This window comes from Rhinoderma darwinii, chromosome 2 (assembly GCF_050947455.1).
Source record: "Rhinoderma darwinii isolate aRhiDar2 chromosome 2, aRhiDar2.hap1, whole genome shotgun sequence".
Classification (NCBI taxonomy): Eukaryota; Metazoa; Chordata; class Amphibia; order Anura; family Rhinodermatidae; genus Rhinoderma; species Rhinoderma darwinii.
In genome coordinates, this window is record NC_134688.1 from 22,806,506 (window position 1) to 22,818,680 (window position 12,175).

At 40.8% G+C, this 12,175-nt stretch overlaps 1 protein-coding gene across 5 annotated transcripts in view; it reads left to right on the forward strand.

The window, feature by feature from the left end:
- FAT3 (FAT atypical cadherin 3) overlaps positions 1–12,175 on the forward strand; it is a 542,685-nt gene that overhangs the window by 126,165 nt on the left and 404,345 nt on the right. For all 5 annotated transcript variants that reach the window (XM_075851466.1, XM_075851461.1, XM_075851464.1 and 2 more), the window contains exon 2: positions 1,755–1,833. The gene's annotated coding sequence lies outside the window, so the exon portion shown is untranslated. The remainder of the gene's footprint in view (positions 1–1,754; positions 1,834–12,175) is intronic.

Here is a 12,175-nt window from a genome sequence, read left to right on the forward strand (position 1 = left end):
GCCTGGTTTAGGCCTGAGGCCTACAAGAGATCGGGAGCACGCTGATGACGTCAACTGCCTGGCACAATGACGTCACTGCATCATGCCGTCCACGCCGGGCCACTGAACTCGGTTAAAAATCATAAGTCAATTAGGTAATAAAAAGGGGGCATAGAAGATGTTAAACCATTTTCAGTGTTAATGCTGCGTTGCTGATCTATGATACTAAAGTAATACAGTAAGAAGAATTCTTTAAATCTTCTCTATACATAAACAGCACTTTACAAATAAACAACAAATGTTTTCCTATTTAAAATAATGTATATATTGCGTGTTTGATGTGTAAAGCCAGTAATGAGAAAACTCTGATAGATGGGGGGGGGGGGGCGTCTTTTTATAGATCGCCTCAGGCAGCAGAGGGGCTAGGTTTACCCCTGCTAACAAGGCATCATTACTTTGTGAGACCACTAAGGGGGCATTACTACTGCGTGTGGGGGATCTATTATGGCATCACTACTGTTTGGGGGTTGCTAAAAAGAATCATTTCTATTAGGGGACACAAAGGGGATATTAATACTTAGAAGGGCACTAAGGTGGCATTATAACTGGGGGCACTAAGGGGGCATTATAACTGGGGGCACTAAGGGGGCATTATAACTGGGGGCACTAAGGGGGCATTATAACTGGGGGCACTAAGGGGGCATTATAACTGGGGGCACTAAGGGGGCATTATTAGTGTGAGGAAGCAATAAAGGGGCATTATTACTGTGACGGGGAATCCATACTATATGGGGCAAGGTGGGTAAATATTGTATCTTGCGATAAAAAAAGTCCAAGTAATGCACAATTTGCCCCCTGCCCCGTATTAACAAAAATTTACAATATAAAGTATATGAGGATGGAATTTTTTAACGAGACAACGCCTTTAAATTACTTTCTGTGGTATTGACCTTGAAGATCCTACACTAGACTTTTATAGTAAATACCAAACATCACATTGTAACAGTGGTGAAAATTCTATTGACACAGTAGCGTTTTCTAGTTTTTTTTGTAGGCGTTACCATGGCAATGGTGAGTTAAGGAACCTGAAATAATTCTCAGCGCTATGTTTGGATACTTGAGTGAGTGTAAGTGTTATTGCTCTATAAGTACGGATCATGTAATGACTACTCTCTAATGATGTTCAGGTTTCCATGACAATCCACAGAAAAGAATAGAGGTTTTTGTTTTTTTCCCCATATTGGACACTTACCCTCCCCCCTTTGAAATGAGCACTAGGAGCACCATCCATGTCTTCCACATTTCCCCTGACTAGAAATAAATATTTAATATCAATAACTGTAACTCAATCAAACTCCTAAACACAGTTTCACACAACTTAAAAAATAAAAAAAATTGTAAGAAAATTATGTAAGGAAAAGAAGAAAAGAAAATACAAAAAAGACCAGATAAAGGTTATTACATATAAAAAATAAATAAAAAAAAGAAACATACTAAGAAATACTTAAAATTAAGGAAAAATATTTGTTATTATTTTTTATAATACATTTTTATTTAAACTGGCTTCAATATTAGATCTTTTTTAATATAAATAGATTATATAATAAATATATAATATATTTTTTTATACATTTTAGATGTTTTGTTATTATATTGCTTTAAATCATTTTATTTTACTGCTTGTTAATAATTTACTTTGGACACCAGAATTTTTTTTTTTACTTTAAAATGGTAGATACAACCTAACCTAATTTTTTATTTTTTTTCCATCACAGGACCTGCTAATGCTAAAGTTCGGGGAAGTGAAATAGAAAAAAGAAAAAGGGAATTTTGGATAAAACACGTCATTTGCAGGTATGAACAGAATTTGATGGGAGTTGAAGTTTTCCATTAAAGTGGTTTTCCCATGATCATTATTTATTACTTAGGATAGGTGATAAATATCTGATGGTTAGGGTCTGACTTCTGGGACCACGACCAATCACAGGAACAAGCTTACCTTGCCGTTCCTGGGAGCCCCATATGAATGGAGCGGTACTGCGCATTCTCGGCCACCGTTCCATTCATTACTTTGGGGCTGCCAAGCGCTATCTTCAGCGGCCCTAAAGTAATGAATGGAGCGGTGGCCGAGGATGCGCACTACCACTCCATTCCTATGGGGCTCCCAGGGACGGCAAGATAAGCTTGTTCATGTAATCGGTGGGGGTCCCAGCGATCAGATATTTATCACCTATCCTGTGGATAGGTGATAAATAGTCATTATGGGTAAACCCATTTAAGACCTTGTGTTCTTGGCAGAGCTATGTTCATGGATCTTGTCCGGCGGCACGTGGTCCCTATGACTCCATGCTACACAGCCATAGGCACTCCGTTTGCCGCTGCATAGTACCTCCATATGGCACTGTATTGCAGATATATTTTCACCTAGAAGCATTGCTTCATTTTACAAAGTCTGACAGAGCATAAAAAAAATATGCCTCGGTTGGACCTCAACAACCACCTTATGAGCCCCCTGAGTCTTCATGGTTGGGTACAACTGCAGCCTCTGCACTCAATATAGTTATGCCCCTGGAGGCATCAGGAGGTACAGTCAGACCCCATAGACTGCTATGGGTATCATATTGAACGTAGCCATAATATGACCTCTAGATATTGCAAGGGCAAAGCAGAAAGAAGAAACCTACGTGGCATCTTCAGCACATAGCACGTGTTCTTTTATTACCTACATCTCAGGTACGTCAGCCGTGTTTTCAGGCAGACAGAGATTCCAGTCACTTCATACAAAGTCAAGTGCTATGAAAGTGCTCCTGCCTAGAGCAATGCTTTATTAAAAAGGTATAAAATCTGCTTCACGTTGAAGTATTGGTTTTGAAATCTTCCATTTTTCAGATAATTCACCTCAAGAGCGCTTCTATTTTTTTTCAAGTGTTACTTTATTTAATATCTAATTGCAGCGCTATTCTATCTCTCTGATAAATATGCGGCGAATTATTGCAGGAAATATAGGATCAACATGGAGGTGAAGTTCTTGTGACGTTCAATACTTCATGTCTATTTTAAACTCTGTCCATGTCCCTGCCTGTTGTCACTGATCAAGGCCACTTAGAGTTCATGCACATGGCCGTATTATGGATCCAAGATCTAAGGCTGGGTTCACATGGAGTTTTTTGCAGGAGGAAAATCTGCCTCAAATTCTGCCTCAAAATTCCGCCATTGAGCGCCGTGGGCATAAAACGCTGCAAAATACGCTTTCTCTGCCTCCCATTGATGTCAATGGGAGGTCAGAGTTGTAAACGCCCGAAGATAGGGCACGTCTCTTCTTTCTCCCGCGAGCCGTTTTTTCCGCTCGTTTTTTGGCGTGTTTTGCAGCGCGGTTTCCTTGTCAAAAAACTCGTCACAGAACTCTGTATGAACTCCCCATCAGGATCCATGATAACGTGCCCAATGTCGCATGTGGACTTATACTGCTGCCTGTGTGCCTCATATGGAATTGTGCAGTTGTAAGATAGGGATGATGCAAGATGAAATGAAGCAGGAGTTAGGGTATGTTCACACAGGGCGGATGCGCTGCATAAAAGTACACGGCATATCCGCCCTGGACCCCGCAGGGAATTCTGGCCAACTAACCCCACCAAATTTGGTGCAGTTTTTCAGGCGAAGTGTTCGTTGCGGAAAACAGTAGGTTAAAAAAGAAAAATCCTTATACTTACCCGTAGTCATGGCGACGCGTCCCTCTGACGTCCTTCAGCCTGACATCATGGGATGACGTTTCATCCCATGCAACCGCTGCAGCGCTGGGGACCTGGGTTCAAATCCAACCAAGGACAACACCTGCTTGGAGCTTGTATGTTCGCCCTGTGTTCGCGTGGGTTTCCTCTGAGTACTCCGGTTTCCTCCCACACCCCAAAAACATATCAAGTGGGAATTTAGATTGTGAGCCCCAATAGGGACAGTACGTAAGGACCTCTGTACAGCGCTGCGGAATACATTGGCGCTATATAAGTAACAGAAATAATAATTGTCCTAAGTTTCAATTGACTTCGTCTGAAGGTGCTCAGCGGCTCTACGCTGAAGCTCAGGACTGCATCTGACTATGGATCCTTGCCATTATTACAGCAGAATTAGCATGATTTAGTGCTGCGTGGGATAGTTTGTGGGCCGGCTGGCACTAAATGGAGGGGTAGAGGATGCCTGCCAGAACTGTACTTTAAGTGCAGGCCTGGAACAGCTACATCACTGGGCGGCAGCAATAGATAACAGCAGGGACATATATTGAGACGGCTTTTTATCTCTTATTGATGCGCCCCATATATACAGTCTATTTAGTATATCGTTTACAGTGCTGCTTATTATATGCCCCCCACACCTATTTCCCTAGCACTACCACCTTCATCATCAGTGCGCATCTCATAAAGCCTCCACCAGGGAATCCAGGCCATTATTTCTCAGTATAGGTGTGTATATGTATATACTGTACGTGTGTCCATATGTATATTTATGCATGTATTTATGTGCCTATACAGTATTTGTGTACATTTGTATGTATGTGTGTATAATTTGGCATTTAATACTAAAATCAGATAGAATACCTATAGAAATATATAGACATATCGATGTCTTAAACACAAAAATAACCAATAGTACACAGTTAGGGCGAGATCACACAGTTTTTTGACACATTTTTTGACGCGGAAAACGCGCCAAAAAACACACCATAAAAAGTCCGAAAATGCCTCTCATTTCAATGGGAGGCGGACACGTTTTGTTCCCGCGAGCGGTAAAATTGGCTCGCAGGAAAAAGAAGCGACATGCCCTATCTTCGGGCATTTACGTCTCTGACCTCCCATTGACATCAATTGGAGGTGGAGAAATAGTTTTTCGCTGCGTTTTTGCCCACGGCGCTCAATGGCCGCGGGCAAAAAAAGGCCATGAAAAACAAAAACGTGACAAATGGCGTGCAGGTAGATCAAAATCTGCCTCAAAATTCCAGACGGAATTTTGAGGTCGAATTTTCTGCCTGCAAAAAACTCTGTCTGAACATACCCTAAAGTACAAACCAAAATTTGAAAATACTTTATTGCAAAATATTATAAAAACACATTGGCCATCAAGACCTAAAATAACACACAATAAAACAAAGAAATGTGGGGGTGGTGGTGGTGGTGGTGGTTAGGGGACCACAATGCATGCAGTTACATACGCAGTAGACACTAGGGCATGGTACGTCAGACATAAATAACAAAAAATGAAAGTCAAATATACATCTCACAAGTCACTAGTATGTGAATACATGTTCACTAGAAAAAGGGATGTATAGTTGCAAGTAACAAAAGATCAAACCCGAGCTATAATCAAATACCAACCTGTGTATTGCATGCTGACCCCCTAAAACAATAACTCCACCCCATTAAATGTCCCGACGCGCATTTGTAGTTATACTAAAATCACAATGTTAGTAGTATTTAATTAATGTAGAACATAATTTTTTTTTTGTGTAAAACAATATGTGGCATCATAAACCCTGTGTACACTATATGATAGCATTATTTGTGTGAACATTATATGGTGGTGTTATTTGTGTACAATGTATATGGCGGTGTTATTTGTTTGCACTGTATATGGCGGTGTTATTTATGTGCACTGTATATGGTGGTGTTATTTGTGTGCACTGTATATGGAAGTGTTATTTGTGTGCACTGTATATGGCGATGTTATTTGTGTGCACTGTATATGGCGATGTTATTTGTGTGCACTGTATATGGCGGTGTTATTTGTATGCACAGTATATGGCAGTGTTATTTGTGTGCACTGTATATGGCAGTATTATTTGTGTGCACAGTATATGGCGGTTTTATTTGTGTGCACTGTATATGGCGGTGCTATTTGTGTGCACTGTATATGGTGGTGTTATTTGTGCACACAGTATATGGCAGTGTTATTTGTGTGCACAGTATATGGCGATGTTATTTGTGTGCACAGTATATGGCAGTGTTATTTGTGTGCACTGTATATGGCAGTATTATTTGTGTGCACAGTATATGGCGGTTTTATTTGTGTGCACTGTATATGGCGGTGCTATTTGTGTGCACTGTATATGGTGGTGTTATTTGTTTGCACTGTATATGGCGGTTTTATTTGTGTGCACTGTATATGGCGGTGCTATTTGTGTGCACTGTATATGGTGGTGTTATTTGTGCACACAGTATATGGCAGTGTTATTTGTGTGCACTGTATATGGCAGTGCTATTTGCCTGCACAGTATATGGGGGTGTTATTTGTGTGCACTGTATCTGGCGGTGCTAATTGCGTGTACAGTAAATGGCGGCGTTATTTGTGTGCACTGTATATGATGGTGTTATTTGTGCACACTGTATATGGCGGTGTTGTTTGTGTGCACAGTATATAGCGGTGTTATTTGTGTGCACAGTATATGATGGTGTTATTTATGTGCACTGTATATGGCGGTGCTATATGTGTGCACAGTATCTGGCGGTGTTATTTGTGTGCACTGTATATGGTGGTGTGATTTGTGTGCACAGTATATGGTGGTGTTATTTGTGTGCACAGTATCTGGCGGTGTTATTTGTGTGCACTGTATATGGTGGTGTGATTTGTGTGCACAGTATATGGTGGTGTTATTTGTGTGCACAGTATCTGGCGGTGTTATTTGTGTGCACTGTATATGGTGGTGCGATTTGTGTGTACAGTATATGGTGGTGTTATTTGTGTGTACAGTATATGGCGGTGCTATTTGTGTGCACAGTATATGGCGGTGTTATTGGTGTGCACAGAATATGGCGGTGTTATTTGTGTGCACTGTATATGATGCTGTTATTTGTGTACACAGTATATGGCATTGTTATTTGTGTGCACTGTATATGACGGTGATATTTGTGTGCACAGTATATGGCGTTATTTGTGTGCACGCAATATGGCCTCATTATGTGTGTGTAGCATATGGTGGATGTAAATGTATGAACAGTATATCATATGATTGTCCATTTGTTTGGTATAAAGCAGAATTATTTGTGTGCAGCACACTGCAATGCTTTGCCTCCAGCAGGAGTGGAAAGTTCCACTTTAAAATGGTGTAAGATATCAAAATGTTTAGAAGTTGTGGGGGCCTACTCATGACATTTTTTGCACTGGGCCCACCAATGAGTTAAAACAGCCTTGGCCACAGAAAATTGCCACAAGGAGCCTGAAACAATGACATCAGTAAATAAAAGGTTTTTTGTTTTAATTATGAGGATGAATTCCCTACATATTACAGAACCATGGCATGCTCCATTGGATGCCATATTTTTGCTAGAAGCATTGCCTTTAGGGTAAAATATGGTGCCTCACAGAGGCTAAGATTAGTGATGTCACTGTGTACATGTGATGTCACAAAATATGAGACACTCTTTGAAATGACTCGAGCCTCATTTGTCATAACTTTTTAATAAAAAAATAAATGGTCTTGATGACCATAGCCATCAGAGCCCAGCTCATTTCTTTAACTGCTGTGGAACTATTAACGTCTCACTTTGATTCGTTTCTACGAACAACAAGACCAGTTTTTAGTTTTAAATTGTCACTGATGGTTTAAGAAACTTTGCATAAATCAATAGTACAAGCAAATATAAGAAACTTGTAATATACCGTATCTTATTAGGCTTCTTTCTCTACTTCTTCTCCTTCCACCGCCTCCTGCACTGATCATTCACTCTCAATTCACTGCTTAAATTTGCCTTAAATTTGATGAATTATCAGTTTCACTAAAGGATTAGGTTATGTGTTGCCCAGAGAAGTCTATGGAGAGGGGAGAAGGAGGAGAGACCTGGAAGAGAGTAAGAGAGAGGCAGTGAGACACAGAGATGCCACGGCAGCTTCTAGTAGTTGTTCTATCTCACCCCAGTGCTGGATTCCCAGCTACACTGCTGTATAATATCCTACATGCTGCTGCTACTTCTGAGGGTGTGCTACAGAGAGATAGAGGAGCAGGATCTTGTCTTTTCTCTGTGTGCAGTGTATGGGAGACATCATAGCAGCTAGTCTCCACCCACTTCATGAAAAACTGACAATTAGAGCACAAAAAGGAAAAAAACTGGTGAAAAATACCACAAACAAGTCATATAATGGACAGAAACAGTGTTATTCCTATGGACACACATATAACAGCCTATTCTCGAAATTTACCTGAAACAACAGGTACGATTTAACAAATGAGGCCCATTGAGACTGAAGGTTAACCACTCCACTTTGCACCATCATCTGTATTGGGTTGGAAGATCAGCATGGAGGTCCTCAAGGTGCTTGTGTCCTGTGGCACTGCCTGATTGCCCATTCCCCCCCCCCCCTGCTTCATAATCGCGTTGAGTTAAACTCCGGTTTATTGATTAAACATAATTTTTTATTACCTCCTTTGAATACAATCCCAGTTAGCAATGAGTCATAAAGAAAGAGCAAAAGAAAAAACATACAAGTCATTTATAATTGAAATTGTTTAAGTAATTCTGCTCATTAAATCCTTTGTTTCCTTCAACCCACACATTAATGGGAATACCATGGCTTCCTGAACGAGACCTGTGGGGGCTATAATGGTGTACACCTCACACTATATATCATGTGAATACACTAAACGTGACCTTGGCGTAATAACTGTGATGAGAGCGACTCCGGAGACAGTGGTTTTAAAATGGAGAGACACATCAGTCTCAGATTAAACTAAAATATAGTGAGATTTTGTTTTAATATTATTGTTTTTTTTTTGTTTTTTTTTACTATATTGGAATGTGAAAAACAAGACTTTGGTAGTCCGTAGGTTCAAAAGAAGTATTTTACCTGACTTATAGAAGGAATCTGCAATGCACGCCCTATCTCATGAACCACAAATAATAGTCCCTTTAAAAAGAGTTATAGTTGCAAGGCCTTGAGTATTGTGTCTGCCTCTAGCCTGAGGCTTTCAGCACTATGCCATTCCACTATTAACAACACTGTATGTTATAGTACATCCCTCTGAAGAATTTATCCGGCAGAGAGCCCCCCCTGACACTGCATAATCACATCATTTCTGTGCCAAAATCCGACTGTTGCATGGTATCAACTTTCATGCACCGTGTTACGGACTCTCACACGTTTAGTATTAGCCTCTCTACAGACTTGGCTTTCCTGTAAATTTTGAAGCCATCAAAGTTTACCAAGGCCATATCTATCATAGCTGCAGACAATTTTGGTATTAAGGGGCCGCTAAATAGAGGGGACCCAGCCTACGTTGGTCCAATCCCCCTTCCTATGGCCTGTGTAAACCTGCACAGGGTTCCCTAATCCATAATCATAGTAAATAATTTAGGGGAATGACCAGAGGACCACATCTACCTTTTTCTTCCAGTGGTGGAGGGTAAGAGCACTGTCTATCCTGTCCTTAAATAGTTGACTTTGATGGCATGAACCAGCAACTGCAGGAGGCCCCTTTTTGCCATTGGGCCCATTCTGCTGTATGCCCTGGACCATAACCATCATATTCCATGGATCTTGTCTTGTAATGTATTCAATCTATTTTCCCTATAAAAATTGGACCAATTTGATAAGAAGCAGATTAATCCAAGTATGGGAGGAAATCAGAGAACTTTGAGGAAAAACCATGAAGAACATAATTACTTCATGTAGATGTTGTAGGACTGTATTGTCTGTCCATTGAGCTAGTTAACCTGAAAACTGCCCATAGTTCATTTCCAATGGTCCTTCATCGTTGGCCATCAAGAAAAGAACTGGCAGAAAAACATCCAAAACCAAAAATCCATTGTTTCCCACTTATCCATCAGGTGTTGACCTCAGAAATGATCACACTTGATAAAACTTTACCCAATAGTTAACCAAGACATCAGATCTTCATCTAATCTTCATGGTCTGCTGTAGTTTTAAGAAGATACTGTGAAACCTCTCGAAAGACCACATTCTTAAAAAGACCAAATTTGGTCTTGACCAGATTTTTCTGTGACAGATTCTCCCTTAGTTCCTATGTATTTTGTCCCTCCTTTTTTCAAAGGACCTTCCCTCTAGAAGACCATTATGGGTGGTCATCTCACAGAGGTTTCACTGTTTATATTTAAGCTAATTGATTTGTAGCTTGGAATCCAGTTCTGTAGGACTCTCCAGAGATGACGCATAAATTGAGTATGAGGTTTGTAGGGCGGGAAAAATATTGGCAAAAAGCTTTTGCTCTCTCCAACAATCCCAACTGCAATAATTGGTCCTACAGATATAAAACATCACTAATTAATTACCTACCTCTACCACCAGGCACAATGCTTTCAGGACAAAGAAAAATATAACCACAGTGGGCACGCTCTCTGTAGGCTGTTAACCGTTTGACTATACGAGGCTCCCAGCAGCTGCTCAGCCTGGTTTTAGGGATTAAATTCCACTATGCCGTCCCGGCAGACCATTTCCCATTACCACCGCGACAATGTTCTCTTTGTAACAGTACTTTACCTTGAATTTCAAAGAAGGTTCATTAATGTCAATGTCTTCACCCGGGCTTGTAAGTCCTGCTTTTCAGGAGCACTCGATTTTTTTTTTGCCCCCCCACCTCCTCCCTCTCGAACAAACCTGCCATGTGTTTACATCATTCACAAAATGTTTTGACATCCTTCTTCTCAGATTTCCTCGTTCCCTTTCATGCCCTTACCCAAGCCCTCCAGTATAACTGATTTTTCTCATTATGTTGAAGTGCCCGCCACATCAGTCTGGCAATCGCCCTTGTGATAGATAGGCTACCATAATTTAGATGAATACACAGCTGGTTCATATCTATCGCTGTCTAAACTGTGACACAATAAACCGGTAGGCCATTCCTTAGGGACCTCTAATCCTTTGTTTATTTTTGGCCAGTGTATTCTTTTTTTTAATATCTATATTTGTTGGTAGATTTGTCATAAAGTCAGATCAAATGTCATCATTTCGTGCTTCCTCGATACCAGGTCAAGTTGCATCATACAGAATTGTGGGGGTCTACTATTCCCCTTTTAATTTAAAAGGATTTTCCAGGTTTTACAATAGGTATCTATTGCCATACTTACTGTTCTGATTCCCTCCCATTACTGTGCTGGAGTTTTTTGGGTTCCCGGCTGGTCCCCTGTTGACAAGTAGTCCATACTGATGACACATACTGTGGTTTTCCTTCATTGGGGTTCAAAGATTTCGTTTGCTTTCACTAGCCCTATATGAAAATACCTTGACCAAGACAAGTTGGCTTGTTGTCGTCCACCCTGGTACCCAGCAACCGAGTCCAGCCACTCTTACCTATGGACATGACCGCGTTGGCCAAAGGCATCCTGTGATGTTTTGTCCATAGTGACATCAGCATGGACGACATGTCATAACACTCAAGTTTAAACAGAAGCCTGGACGGGACCCAAAAAGTCGCACTGAGAAACCGTAAGGGAATGCAAAATATATTGAAAAGCTTTTTCAATTACAATTTGACATTTTTAGAATTTTTATGGAACTTGACGCCAATTTTTAAAATGCCTGTAATGAATCCTATTTTTAAACCTGGTCTTCATCTTCTCAAGAGAAGGCGTCCTGACATACTAATTGCAGCCTGTCATCCGCAGGTTTTCAAGGCATGCTTTTCACAAGATTTGCAACACTTTCAGGCACTTTCTTAGGCTACATTCACACGAGCGTGGGGAAACTCGGACCTGATAAACGTGACATTTTTCACGTCCAAGGTGCTCCCGTGCGGGTTTGCGGGTTTGCTTGAGTCTATGGAGGGATCCATGAAAACGGAACAAAATAGGACATGTTCTATTTTTCAACGGACCGCGTGAAGGGTCCGTTGAAAAATACAACATGTCCTATTTTGTTCCGTGTGAACGGCCCCATTGGATTTACATAGGTCTGTGTGACGGCCGTTGTTTCAACGGCCATCACACGGACGTATTCAAGGCTTGTGCGAACCAGGCGTTAGTTCTAGAAAGGTTGGTGACCACTATTATAGCCTCGATCACAGGAGTTCTTCCCCCAGCTTTCTCAATTTCCTAAAATTGCAAATCTGCCTACTTGCATTATCAGACAAATGTAGGGTATGATCTGTTGCAGAAATGTCTACAACTGCAGATCCGTAACATACATGGGGTTGTTTCTGCAGATTGAGATTTATGTAAGGAATCTGCTACGAGTGAATATAGACCTAGGCCGGGTTCCCACG